The 14,873-nt window shown below is 46.1% G+C and overlaps 2 protein-coding genes across 3 annotated transcripts in view; one reads left to right on the forward strand and one right to left on the reverse strand.

Annotated features, from left to right (window-relative positions):
• The window catches only part of Elp4 (Elongator complex protein 4), a 53,108-nt gene extending 51,898 nt beyond the window's left edge, over window positions 1-1,210 (reverse strand). The window contains exon 1 of the mRNA XM_089085555.1: window positions 833-1,210. The gene's annotated coding sequence lies outside the window, so the exon portion shown is untranslated. The remainder of the gene's footprint in view (window positions 1-832) is intronic.
• Window positions 1-14,873, forward strand: part of mam (neurogenic protein mastermind) — a 162,730-nt gene that overhangs the window by 48,215 nt on the left and 99,642 nt on the right. The gene's annotated exons all lie outside the window — the stretch shown is intronic.

The raw sequence follows: 14,873 nt of genomic DNA on the forward strand, positions 1-14,873 counted from the left end.
GGGCCTTCAAAATTATTATGTATAATGTTCAAATTGGTTGCTAGAAGATAAAAACTTTTTGCAATATTATCACGTTTAAATGTCGTACAGAATAATTTTGATAGTCCAACAAAATTATTTTCAGATCTAGTTAAATTTAGATTTGCCAGCAAAACTGTTTTCTTCTGTATATATGTGAGAAAAAAAGCGGAAAATAAGAAATGGATAGTTACTATACTAATTTTCCCTAAGATTTAGTTCCCCTTAAATCTTTCATTTCTGTAATAATCATTAATCTAAAAATTGCATGCTTAGTAAATGGCGCAATAGTAAACGGACCTCTATATTTTTTATTGAACATTTTATCATCAAGCATAAAAAAAGTTATTTCCTTTGCGATTTATGTTGCATCTCTGATGAGAATATCACAGAATATCTCAATATTTTTGGAGCAATGCACAAAAAAAATTTGATCATATATATTAAATAAATCATATATATCTTTACATATATAAGCAAGAATATCATAATTTTCATATCGAATAAAAGTAATAAAAATTCAATCAAATCAAGACTAAAATTTTTAGGAAGATTACAATACTCTTGCTTACATATGAGAATATTTATCTTGATTAAAATTTTTTTCTACGTTTATTCCATCGTGCATGCGAACGTGCGTTATAAAAAGAAATCACTGTTTCATTTCAAGCAGTGTTGTCGACTCGGTTATCGAGTACTCGTCTTTCATCATCGCGGCGGGATCACGCGGCCGTAAACACGACGGCGGCGACGATCGAAGTCGCGGTAGGTTAGATAGATAGATACGCCCGGCGGCTTTTGTCTAGGACAGTACCGGCGTGTTCTCTCTTGGCAGCGACTCCCCGTAAAAGCGGCGCTAGAGCGACAGGCAGGCACGGCAAGCATTCTCGTAGAGGCGGTAGAGGCACAGGCAAATCGGCGTGGACTGTATTCGCGCGGAGAAAGGATACGCGGAAAGATAGCGGTAGGTTCTCCACGCGGCGGCCGATCGCATTCGATCTCCGTTCCTCTCCCCTTCCCCTCCCCACTCCATCCCTCTGGAAGCGAGGAGATTCCTCTTCCTTCTTTTTGTGCCGCGTCTCCTTTTCTTTCCCGCCTCGCGGACGGACCTACGGGTTTATAGACGACGCGAACCGATGTTGCTCACTGCAGGTGAGAGACGCCCGAAAGAGAGACGATACACGACGGATAACGAGAAGAGAGGGGAAAAACGACGACGGAGTGATGGGAAGGTGGTGGGGATCCGCGCGTCGTCGAAGGGGGGCTCGCGCGTGTATCAGTGGGGCGCACGGAGGGGTTCGCTGGCGTCGTAGGGGTGGTAGGGACGTGGTGCACAGGCGCTCGTATACTCGGCGGGATGCCGAGAACGTGTAAATGCGCGCGTAATGCCGCCGGAACGTATGTACTTGCGTGTGCGCGCGGAGGCTACACACACGTATGCACGCACGCACGCACGCACGCACGCACGCACGCACGCACGCACGCACGCACGCACGCACGCACGCACGCACGCACGCACGCACGCACGCACGCACGCACGCACGCACGCACGCACGCACGCACGCACGCACGCACGCACGCACGCACGCACGCACGCACGCACGCACGCACGCACGCACGCACGCACGCACGCACGCACGCACGCACGCACGCACGCACGCACGCACGCACGCACGCACGCACGCACGCACGCACGCACGCACGCACGCACGCACGCACGCACGCACGCACGCACGCACGCACGCACGCACGCACGCACGCACGCACGCACGCACGCACGCACGCACGCACGCACGCACGCACGCACGCACGCACGCACGCAGGCACGGAGCGAGTACGGGAGACTCAGCTACCTGTATCGCGAGTGCCTTCCGTGTATATTGATATTTTCGGTATCGGAATCGGCGCGCTCGGGCATGAACATACGATTATTCATGTGAGCCGATTTCTTTTAGACGTAATCCCCATCCTCCAACCTAATTCTTCGTAGATTCGAGGGACTGTTATCGCGAAATAAAAAAGAGTTGAGAGATATATTAAAGATCGAATTTGAACGCATCTTTTCTTATCTGATTTGTTTCATCGACAACTCAATTGTATTTATATATAGTGTATATTCTGAGAAACATTTAAAAATTAGAATTTACTGTCGTATGTCGTGCACGCGTGACGAATATTTCGTCGAGGTTCACGAACGTTTACTTATTATTAGAGAAGCGAGCGAGAGGGGGAAGAGGAATTTGGTTCGCGAGACCGTGCTTGAAAAAATGGCCGATGTATGAATTTAACGCAAATATCAAGCGGCGGCGGCGGTGGCGGGAATATTTGGTGCGTGAAATACGGCATCAGCACGAGCGACACACACGCTTTAAATCGCGCATCACTTAACAGGCTGCGCATTTTGCGCTTTATCTGGCAAAAATAGCATCGAGCGTTATAAAACGAAGTGAAAAGGAATCCGCGTGCGCGTACATACGGCACACGCTGGAAAACCAAATTAGGATCGGGCTTTACGGTACCCGGCCGCTCGGCGCTCGCTCGGCCGGGGCATGCGGATTTCCGCGTGGCTTCGCCGCGCGCGCCGTCGCCGCCCGGCATTGAATTAATTTTCGTACAAAGAATAGCGCTTAATTATAGTTTGGTAGTGTCGGATATTGGGAGCGTGCCCGATAACGTTGTTTCGCTGGCGCCGGATAGAGCCAATGGGCCAAAATTACGCTTTGCCAATTTTGCAAACTGTCACTTTCATATCGCGCTCCTCTTCCCCTCCCTCCTCTTTCATCTTCACCTATAGCTCGTGCGCGATATCACGCATTGTTCCCCTTGCCAACGTATAACATCGGATGATCGGGCTATTAATTGCGATCGGTGCTATTTATTCGCTTTTTCGAGCCTTTGACGAAGCTGTGGTGACGGCGGGAAAAACCGAGGGGAAATGTGGGAAAAGGAATCCATACAACTGTCGCAAGATTATATTCTAACGAGGTGAAATGTTCTTCGGTTTTAGTTTTTCTGTTACTTCATTACTATGGTTTTTTTCATTTCGCGCGCGATGCTACATTGGAGGCTTACAGTCCTGGCTACGAATGTACGACGAGCGCGACAGTAGGAAAACACCGTCCAGGCAGAAATAAAGGCCGCGAAAAGCGCGCTCGTCATTCTTTCCGACTACTCCCATCTCTGATCTCGCCTCACCGCCGTTCTCGCGGTCATTCCCTCTTTTCTCTTTCTCTCTTGCTCTTCCTCGGACCCCGGAGGAATCGGGATCGAGTTACACGCCTCTCGTGCTGCTTAGTGCGCAACGAAGGTTTCTGTAACGTCGCAGAATATATACCGCACGACAACCAGATCCATCCGGACTCGTTAGTAATGAATACGCGTATGAGAAACGGCAAACCCCCTCAACTCCCTTTCCCCCCTCCCCCTTATCCCCGTTACCGAGTAACGAAAAATTACCTTACGTTCTTGCACAATTCCCCTGGGTATCTCGTCTCTTGACATCGCACTGGGCGAGACGACAAATCGGCGCGGGGCTCCGAAGGTCGAATCGAATGCGAAAATATATATACGAGATCGTGCGCGCGTTTCGAGGACGGTTCAGCGATCTTGCAACGACGGCCTTGGGATCGCGCGATTAACGGCGTACCGCCGCGGCGGTCCGCGCATACGTCGACCTTTCCACTTAACGCGAATGTTGCCGTAGGTCCCGGTAGTTTTTCGCGCGATCGATAAATCGTCGCTTGGTCTGAGCTTATCGAGGAACGAGAGCATCGACATCGATTGCATCGCGGCGTACAATCGTGTCATCTCTACCGATAACGAATCGTGACGTTTCGTCAATTGTTCTAATAACTGGCACGAGGAGCGGCACGAAATGGAAATTTAATTCTCGTATCCGTTATCAAGCTCAAGACGTAACCTTTCGGTTTTATGCTCGATTTAGATTTCTCCGATCGAATCTCTTATTTTTAGAGAGAGAGAGAGAGAGAGAGAGAGAGAGAGAGAGAGAGAGAGAGACTTTTTGTGCATAAGTGTATCCAGGAGGGAGGAAGGGATTTCGCGAGATTCAAATCTAGTCCCCAAAATGTAAAAAAAGTTAAAGTTTAATTGCATGTAAATGCAAAAAAGCATTTCATTAACATAAAAAATTGCTGTTTATGTTAATAGAATTGATAAAGTCCCTTCCCCCCCTCCCCTCGAAAAAATCCTGAATACGCCCATCGTCTATATGTTCAAAATATTTTTATTTTATTACATCTAAAAAATGCGATTAATTCAAAGAATAAATTCCGAAACTTCTGTTATGTCGCGAGATTTTATGGTCACAAATCGTGTATCGAGTCTTTTTTCGTGGCACACACGGGTGATATGGTGGCAGTACCGCAGCGATGTTACGCCATCTCGCCTTCCAGACTATCTGGGTCACGAATTTCTTGTCCGTATGTATCCGCCGTATACGCGATCATTGCTGTAGCTGCATCCTACAAATATTTCACGAGGGCGATGATGGTTTGGCAGATGGCCTGCTATTTTTCCTGGCCGATCCAGCTTGTTATCTTCGTTCCCCGAAAATGCCATGAGGCTCTCAGGTTGCCGGGAAATTTATAGACGCTAGTCAGAGATTGTAGCGGAGCGTACTGAGACTGAGATTAACTACTTCGAATATTGGCTTCTGACCGGTGTCGAAATAAACATGTTCCGGCACGGCCATATAAGATTTCATGGGGAAATTAGATATGCCGCATATAATGCAGTCATATGTTTCCGAAAATTTGATAAAAACAGAAACAGAGGCGTTTTCTTTGGCAGTAAAGATTCGAATGATTTTTTTTACCGTATCGTGACAGTGACGAAAAAAATATCAGTGATGTAGTCGGTGTAACTTTTTTTTTTCTTTTGCTTAAGTCCGACTTCATTTTGCGTGTCTTAGCGAAGGTATTCGCGAATATTCCCGAGTGCCTGCGCAATAGTGCACATTTTATGGCAGGTCATAAGCCGCTGCATCACCTACGAAATATTAGACTTGACGGATGCATTTTCATAATGTGATCTCCACAGCATCGCTGCGGAGTTGCGCTCGGGATACATCATCGGATGGATATTTTATGAAGTCACTTGTGGTTTTACAGCATGGTAATGCGAACGGTATTTCCTCGGTCATCCTCATAATAAAGATATCTCGTCCAAATGGCTCTCTCTCTCTCTCTCTCTCTCTCTCTCTCCCTCCCTCTCTCTCTCTCTCCCTTCCCCCATCTTGCTTTCACGATTTGACATTTTGTATATGTTTCAATTAGAATTAACCGAAAAGACTTAACATCGGCTAAATATATCGAAATCCTTATTGAGGAAATTTCTTCGATAGTCTCTTTGTGTTCGTTCGAAGGGAGCACGCATTGTAATAAATGCACGAAAATATATATGACGAGGCGTAAATTTTGTTACTATACCTCGTGCATCGGCTGCTTTCGTCGCCGCGCGCTTCTTCGATCCCGTCGCGAAAATAAATGCGACTCGGCGACGCGGGAGCGGCGACAGTTTCGTCGGCTAGTAAATATGATTTATCCGGAGCACTCCGCGCGCGCAGAGGCGAGCTGCGCATAAACTGCCCGTAAAGTGCAGCACCGAACCCCGGGCAGCTGCACGAGTAATCTGATAATGCAGGTGCTGCGAGTCGACGACGTGAGTGACGGTATTAACATGCTGAAATTACGGTTAACGTCGCATATTACCGTTGATCTTGGCGTTGTCTCGCTCGACATCCTGTGTTCTTCTATCGGCGTCTTTCTCCCCGAGGAGCGTCGACGTAGAAATTTCAGATGTGATGAGCGGCGGCAACAGCTTCGTGAAAACAATTTACATTACCAATTTATATTTATATTCTCGTTATTGCTCCTTTTTATCGTTCCATCGCCATGATCTCCGGAAGTCGTTTGCAGTCAAGGGCACCGTCGAAACTCCGAGGTCAGAGTTCGAGCAAACAGAACGATACGTTGCACAGGCCCACCTGCCGATGCATCTTAATTGCGCCATTAGAACTTCTCGTTAGGATCGGCTAGTTGTCCGGCGCGATTTAATGTTTTAACGAGCTGTACGCGGTTTACGATGACGATTTCACGGGATGATCGTCCGTTCCTTCTGCGGTCATCCGGTCGATTCCCGTGTGCGGTATCGTCCTTAACGATTCAGCCGTGCGATACTTTGATATTCTCTTTAGATCGTAATTACGAGGATTGGTCGCGACGTATAATGAAAAAAATACTTCCTACATACGGACGTGTACGGACATGCGAATATCTTTGTGAAAAATATTCGGAACAAAAATTCAGACGGGAGGAGAAACGGTGCCCGACTAGCTCTCGCGATTCCGCAGTTCGATACCGCGCGGAAGAATGGCGGCGGCGAGGACACCGAAAATAAAAATGTTAAAGCCCGCCCAATTTCGATGCCGAATCGTTACGGAATTTTGCTGTTTGCCTCGCCGGTTTTCGCCGTAGCCCCTCTTTCAATTTTCATTATCGCAGTTTGTTTTCGGATTTGATCTGTTGTCCAGTCAGAAGCACGTACATCCGTGGGTTTTATTGTCCGACGCGGAATTATTTTTCTTTCTGCCGTTGGACATTCTGCATACAGTCGAAATCGAAATGCAGACCCTTTTGTGAAATTCACATTCAAGTTCAGAGATGAATGTGATGATATTCTGTGAAAAACGTAGAACGTTTGGCCTCCACTATTTTGATAAATTTCAACAGTGTATAGATTATTAAAATAATTGTAAGTGGCTTTAAAGGCTGAGTTTTATGATTATATTAGATTATATTAGGACTATTTAAATTTAGTTTCTACAAAAGAAAAATCGATATATACCTCATCTCTTATGCCCAACGTTTCATACAAAACAGTTCTGTCTAAACGGTTTTGAATACAATTAATTATTACTGTAAAACAACGAGCATTATGGCCCGTATAAACGGGCTACGTCCTGTTACATCACGTCGCACCATTTTCCGCAGGACCTTCAATTTTCAATGTAGGACAGTGAAAGAGCCGCTGCCGTGGTATGTGCTTGGCTTATATAGATCGCGCCTATGTATCTGCCGTGGCTGCAGGCGCAACGCCAAGTTGAGAAGAGTGGAGGCTACGCTTATGTACATCCACTGCGTAGCGCGAGGTAAATGGATGGTCTCCCTCATATATGTAGGCGCCTACATAGTTGCAGATCGATATATACGTATATGCATCTGCCTTCTAACCTACCTACCTTCGCGAGGCCGCCGATATATAGAGCGAAAATCGTTCCGTCGAGCAAGAAAAGCCGAAAGCCAGGTTGCCGCTCCGGTGAGATCTCCGCGAGCGGGTTGCGAACGGGTTTCGAGAGAGGAGCGCGCCTGTCTCGCATCATTACTTTATGAGAATATATTTACAAGAATCGCATCTCCGTTGTTCTCGCTCTCCTCTCGTCTTTCCTCCGTCTTTTGGCGCTTTTTCCAGGCGGAGGAGGAGGAGGAGGAGCAGGAGGAGGAGAAGGAGGAGGAGGAGGAGGAGGAAAGGGCCGGGGGCGAGGGAAGGGGCGTCGTTTCTCCTTTCGATTTTCACGCAAATTATTCACGCCCGCGTCGCGAATAATAATTTCGCGTGAATCCACGAGGTCGAGTCGTCGCGCCTAATTGCGGGAGCACCGGATCGAATTATCTCCGGATAAACTATCGACTCTCGGGCGAGTTCTTCGTACCGAGGGAGAGGGAGAGAGGGGACGATGCGCGTCCACGTCTCGTGCGTGTGTGCGTCTCGACCGAAACTACGGATTCGGTGCGCACGTCACCTGCAATTAGGCGAGTCGTCGCCGCCACCATACGCGCTACCACACGCGGCATCCACCCTGTGTTTCAACGAGGCGCGCTGCTTAGCTCGGCTTGGCCGATGGGCAATTTCGGGCTTTGTCATGGTAATTTCTCGCTTGACCAAAATAACACGACGACGACGATGATAGCAAGCATTCTGAGCACGAGATTTCTGAGCACGGCCGATCCAATTTCTTCTCTAGCCCCTCCCGGGTTTCTGGAGAAATCGATAAGAAAATCATGTTTCGCGAAACGATCGCCATCTGCATATATGTATATTATTTCGGATTTACTTTCAATATAAAACACCGCAATTCTGAATTGCATTGTTTACATATACGAGACGTGTTTGTTTAAATTTATAGTCATAATTTATAGTCATAATTATTATTTTGATTAATGGTTGGAATGCGTATACCTGACGGCGCGAGTTTTCGAAATTTGCTCGTTCCAGAAGAACGAAATCGAATCCAGTAGAACGGGTTTGTTCTCCATATCGGATCCTTCTGCTAAACCGGGAGAATAGAACACTGGCAATTTTTCAACTCGAATTCAGTCTTAAATTGCGTTTGCGTCATCGCACGTCGAAATCCGCACGTACACGGCTCATTGTTCGTCCGTTCGATCGGCGCTCCCGGACGGTATAGGTATCGAACGAAATGCAAAATAGTGCCATCGCCGGTAGCCCCATGCGCACGTGAGAGAGCAATGGCGGACTCGTTCCTCCTTTTTTCGCCACGCTCGCGCTATATACCTGTATGTATCATGCCGCCTACACGCGCGGACCTCGCCTCGATAACACCTGGCGCGAAAATGTATTCGGCGCGGTGGCCGTCGACGTCGTTCGAAGCCTCGGCTCGATAGGATCGATAGACGCTACCAGAAACGCAGAGAGAGGGAGAGGGAGAGAGAGAGAGAGAGAGAGAGAGAGAGAGAGAGAGAGGAAGAGAGAGAGAGAGAGAGAGAGAGAGAGAGAGGAAGAGAGAGAGAGAGAGGAAGAGAGAGTGAGAGAGTCGGCTAACCGGCCTCTCCGCGTCCGCGCCGGGGTCGCCCGGAAACTGCCTCTGCGATTCCGCCTCTGCGAAACCGTCCCGCATACACATACACATTTACACGTGCACGCGCGTGTACACGTGCTACTGCTGCTGCTAGTAGTGCATGGCAAAAGGGTAAAACGAAATTTATCCTCCGCACCGACTCCCGAGCTCACTGGATTTCCTTCCGTGCATGCGCGCACCTTTCTCTCGCTCCTCTTCAGAATTCGCGATTTTCTAGTTCTCCCGAGTAATTTTTTTTTCCCTCCCCGACAATTTTCCACGCAGCGACATTAAAATGATCCAGTACCCAATCTCAATATTTGATACTTTTGCAATAACTATTTTACTATATTTTTTGAAAGTTCAATTTATTGGAATTTTTTTTTTCTATTTCTAGAATATGCCAGCGGACGGAAAAATTGAATATTTTTGGAACCGCGTAATTTCGTAATGTCAACCTCGAGTTAACATAATTGCGTCTGGTCAAAGTGTGTGTCCTTTAATCGATCTATCCCGGGAATGTAATCCTCGTTTGCGATCCCACGCCTACTTACCGTATTTCACAAAGGTGCGCAACCACGATTTGGAAACCCGAGAGGAGGTGCCGGTCCACTGTCCGTGCCAGTTCGGTAATGTAACCGTTTAGTCGATGCTAAGTAAGTGGGTAGAACTGAAGGAGGAAGCTGACGAAACTCATGGAAATGAGAGACTTACCTACTTTTGGAGCAAACAATACGGTTCGCTGGCATGTACTGCAACTAAACGCCGAAAAGTAATGCCATTTTTCTTTGCAACCTATATATATATATATATATATATATATATATGCCAGAAATGTATATATGTTACAAGTGATTAATTGACGTTTTTTATAAAACCATAATACTACAGATATGTAAAACGATTGTGTTGACGAAAGTAATGGAAAATTGAAATTAAACATTTGATGATTATTTGATGATTATTATAAAAATCCTAAATATTATTGTTGAGTTTATAAACAAACGTCGCGTTACAAAAATATCAATAAGATTTTTGCAACATATAGTTGCAGCTCTCTCGTGCCTTTCATTTCCCAAGATGAAAATCGGAACGCACAAGATTGAAATTGAATTGAAAAAGATTGTAAAATTGTAAAGGATTCTCCGTGTACGCGCGCACGCGTTTGAGTAAATAAGCAACTGAGAAAAATTCAGCGATATCCAGTGCTCGTGTTTTCCTCGCATCAGAGATATTTTCGGCGGCGAACGCGAAACGACGCAGCCGGCACTCACGGTAGATCTGTGCTTCTGTGTAAAGTGATTCGTGGCGTAACCGGCGACGCCGGCGAACCGGCCACGAATCCGATTGCACGAGGCACTCAGCTCGCCTTTTACGTTACGTTACGTTACGTTACTTTGCGTTACGTTATGGTGAGCGGTGGACGAGTCCGTGCGGATCGCGTTGCAACGGTGCTGCGGGACCTCGAAGAGCGACCACCGCGCGCCGGTGCAACGGTGACACGTAGCGAGACCCGTGTACCACCGCCACGACGAGATCAAAAGGTGCGTACAACGGCACACGCCTCTCACTATTGCGAAAGCCGCGTGTCGCGTGCTGTTACTCCGCTGCGAGCTCGGAACCCGGCGGCGGCTCGGAATGAAAAAAAGCCGCTCTCATCACGACGGACGACAGTTAGTCACGCGAGCGCGTCTCCCGTTCTCGCGAACGTTACGTTTGTTTGCGAGTTTCATCTCGATTAATTTTGGAATTTCGTATAATTATTATTGATTCTTCAATTTGAATAAAGTAGGAATGAATAAACATGAAGGAGAGAGAGAGAGAGAGAGAGAGAGAGAGAGAGAGAGAGAGAGAAGATTAAAGAATCATTAATTGTAAAAATGTATATTACGCGTTTTATCTTAATTTTATTAATAATAATCACAGAAAGGAAATCGCGGCGTTTTGCTATATAAAATCTCATTTCTTGTACAATTAGATTCCATAGATATTTTAGTGTGTTGATATATAGAAACATGTTAATGGGAAAGGGTTAAAGAAGGTGCTTATGGAAGACTTATTCTTGATCCTCTGTATTTTTGCCTGTGGCTATCGATTGCATGCTTTCAGTATGGATCGAGAAGAAAACCACGATTAATAGAACAATTACATGTTGCCGATCTCGTTACTTCATTGCGCGTTTGCCACACTTTCACCCTCTCACCTCTCGATGCGGGCCAATGATATATTCCGCGTTTTCCTTTCTTTACGTCACTTGGAAGATCGGCAGTTTTTTCACTTCAAGTCTCGTCGAAATATACTTAGTAGGGTATACTTCGGTAAAAACATCTTGGTGAAAACAGAGAACGGGTACCATGGTACTTTTAGTTCCGACGTCGTCGTTACGATCAGTATAATCTTTCTAGAGGTGAACGTGGCTTTCGCTAATAACTCGTTATTGAGAATTGCACCGAGCTCAAAGTGAGGAGAAAAGAGCGACTTTCCGCGCTCGTCTCGAGCCGCATCGTCAACGATCTTTCACTTCCGCTGTGCCGCGGAAAGAAAGCGAGTATAGATATGCGTTGACGCGGCCGTTTTAAAGCAAATGCTGTTGCATAGAAAAAAAATGCACATTATTTGCTTTATTCTTTTATAAAATTATCATTTTGAAGTGTTTTTTTTCCATATATTCTATTTTATCTTATCAGGGCAGATAAGAGTTACAGAGTTTGACTTATAAATAATAGTCTTTGGGTTAATAAAACGCTCTTCACATTGCATGTGAAGTAGATAGAAAATAGATCAGCAGAGAAAGAGAAAAAAGAGAAAGAGCTAAGAATCAAAATCAGCGATGTGCTAACTCGACATCGATAATCTAAAAGTAAAACGATGTCGAGTTTGTTCCCGCAGGGATGACTGATCCGCATAGTCATTTGGGCTCAGCGAATCTATGAATCCGAAGATTCTTAACACATCGAATATTCATATATATATCACGCGCCTTTGTTGAGCAATGATGCAAAATAAATAATTGAAAAGTAGCAAAATATAATCCAGTTGAAAATAAGAAAATAATTAAAATTTAAACGCGTGTTAAAATATTTTGTCAAACTGGCGAACATTATTGACGAGCTTGAGAAAAAGGAAAATACGTGTAAATGTTGTCGAATGAGTCGAATCTGGGGAAGGAGAAGGAGAAGGAGATTTCGATTGTGTCGAATGGCGTCCCTTTCTCTGCCGCGCGATTTCCGTCCGTCCGTCACTCGACACAACGCGGCCTTTCATTTCGTCCTCCTCCCTCGCCGGCGCGGCGGTCCCATTCGGGCGGCTTTCCGTTCGCGCGCGTCGGTCTGGAGAACGGTCGCGTGCCCACCTCCACAATGCCGCGCGCTCGCGGAGACGAGCGTGGTCGATAAGCACTTTCCAGCTCTTAAAATTGAAACGGGAAAGCCGCTAAGGCGATACCGCCGAGCCGAGCGCGCCTCGCTCACGATCGGCGGCGCGCGAAGGAACGCGCACGCGGACGCTTTCGTTCAACGCGACGGATGTGACGGATTAGTTACGGAGGCGTTGCTGACTAGTCGCGGAGGAATTCGAGATTGAAGCCGTATACTCTCGCGCGACGATCGTGACGACGACGAAAGCGGACACCGGCCTCTGTTCAAGAACAATGATTCGTGCCTTGGAGAATTTATAAATAATATGACGAACGCGTTTAATCGCACATACAAACATCACGCGGAAACCGCGATGTTAATTTCAGCGACGATTTCTAATTCGATTCTTTGCAGAAAAATCTTATCTGTCAAATTTCTTTTAATATTCTACATCGAATGCATCGAATCTTAACATTTTATCTCGTATCAAAATTTTGAAATGATGTTTACCATAAAATTAATAAATTTTCTATTTAGTATTTTAGTTATTATCTATTTTATATAATAATTATAATAATTTAATGCAATCGTGTGCACGCACACTTATATGACTAAGAATTTCCAGATTATTTCACTTGTCATTAAATAAATGTTGAACAATGCGAGACGATTGTTCGGAGAGAAAAAGGAGAGATTGGTTTAGTCGCGAGTTCACGGAGCCTCGGCTTGGCGTGTTCACGTGCGATCAGTCCGCACCCTCGTGCCGTGGAATTCCACCTGGAATTCGTCCTCCGCTTATCCCGGAGAAAGTGAAAACGCCCGTTCGCCACGAGACGAAATAAGCAGGCGAAAGATGCCAACGACAATGACAATGGGTACTTCGTGCCACTTCGTACCAGACACGTTACTTAAGGAGGAAGAGCGCTGAATAAATAACGGACTGCGATACGAAGTGCGGAGAACAGTTCAGAGTTCGAGTTATCATTGTGCGCGTAGGTCCACGTGAAAGTCTTCGAATCTCATTGCGTTCGTCCTTCTGGGTCATCCCGGCCGAATAAAAAAGAAAATGAAAATTCGACCTTAATGTAATTGAAATTCAACGTGAATCCATCACGCAAGCGAATAGTAGGTCCTATAATTAATTAAATATGCGAAGGTAGCGTTTGGATAAATTAATAAAATTAATTATGTCGCCAGATTGAGTTCGCGTAAACATACCGACGAGAAAAGATTATAAGCCCCCCCGAGTGCACCTCTCTATGCACTTGACTGAGTGTAAGACTAGGTTGAGATAGATCGATCGACGGCATCTAAAATATTTACAGGCGCATCAAGGTATACATATTGCGCGCGTGTCGCGATAATCTCACTGTTATGCAACCTGCCGCAAGGCGGTTCTTAATAATTTTCGCGATTGCACGCTTCCGAACGATGTGTTTCGTATCGTACGGCTTATCGTACGTAAATGGAGGTTATTAGATAAAGCTCCTGTATTCGATGAAGCTGCAAGTCGTTCGGCTCGATCGGCGCGCTCGTTTCGCAACGAGGAAATTTCGCGCCTCGAATTAGAGCTCGCGTGCATGCGCGGCTCTCGGGTTACTTACTCGGCGATCTTGTGTCATGACTTTTACACAATGTATGAGCCGATTGCGCGTGTCGTATGGTACACGCGCGGGGAAATTATACGTGCCGTGTCCCCATTGATTCGATAAATGCACACCGCGCGACCGGCGTTATCGGCTGTTACGCTGGCCGATCATGATCTTGTCTATACCTCAACTCAACTCGGTCTCCGTATGCTCAGAATGACGTCATATTCGTATATAAGAGCACATATGCTCTTCGTTTTATGGCACACTCATAATGCGATCGGAGCGTATCTTAATTCTCACGATGGATGAATTTCCAGTCCGCAGCTTTCGCAGAGGAAAAATTTGAAAAGAAATAACATTTCCTGTTGTTAGAAATTTTTTATTACTTTTAATTATTTTATATTTGATGTCTCTCTCTAATTTAAATTTTTTTATATTATTTAAATTTCTGTTATTTATGTATTTTCTTCTCATTTTGGTGAGTATATCCATGATTCGCCTGTGATTCGAGCCGCAAATTGCACGCGTGCTAACGAGGCCCGCCCTGTGCTATGCAGACGCGATTTTAGCCGCGCCGTTGACGCAATGGCGACTGGCAACGCGAGATATACACGGTTTACGCAATGACAGCCAGCCAGGGGAGCTAGCTTTCAGCGCCAGGTCGATCGGGTTGCCGGGCAATAGAGATTATGCCGCTACCAAGCGTCGCTGGCATAAATCGCGAATCTGATCGCCATTCATGAGAAAAGCGCTAGGTGCGTCTAACCAGCACCTGATCGACACAGGAGCGACACAGGTCGCTCTATCTGTCATTAGCTAAGATCGTGTAGTCGCGTAGGCAATGCGATAAGGCGGATTGCGTAACGAGAGCACGCGCGCTTAAGCGCATACTCCGTGTCTTACACCTCGACAAACGTTACGTCAATTACAGTACGTCCATAACCGTACGAAACCCAATCAATCGTCATTTGCGAAATGACCGTTCCTCATCGACGAAGCGACGAACGATGTATACTTGTCGCTCGTTAATGT

The sequence above is a fragment of the Pogonomyrmex barbatus genome, unplaced genomic scaffold (assembly GCF_055798465.1).
Source record: "Pogonomyrmex barbatus isolate J1 unplaced genomic scaffold, ASM5579846v1 scaffold10, whole genome shotgun sequence".
NCBI classification, from domain to species: Eukaryota; Metazoa; Arthropoda; class Insecta; order Hymenoptera; family Formicidae; genus Pogonomyrmex; species Pogonomyrmex barbatus.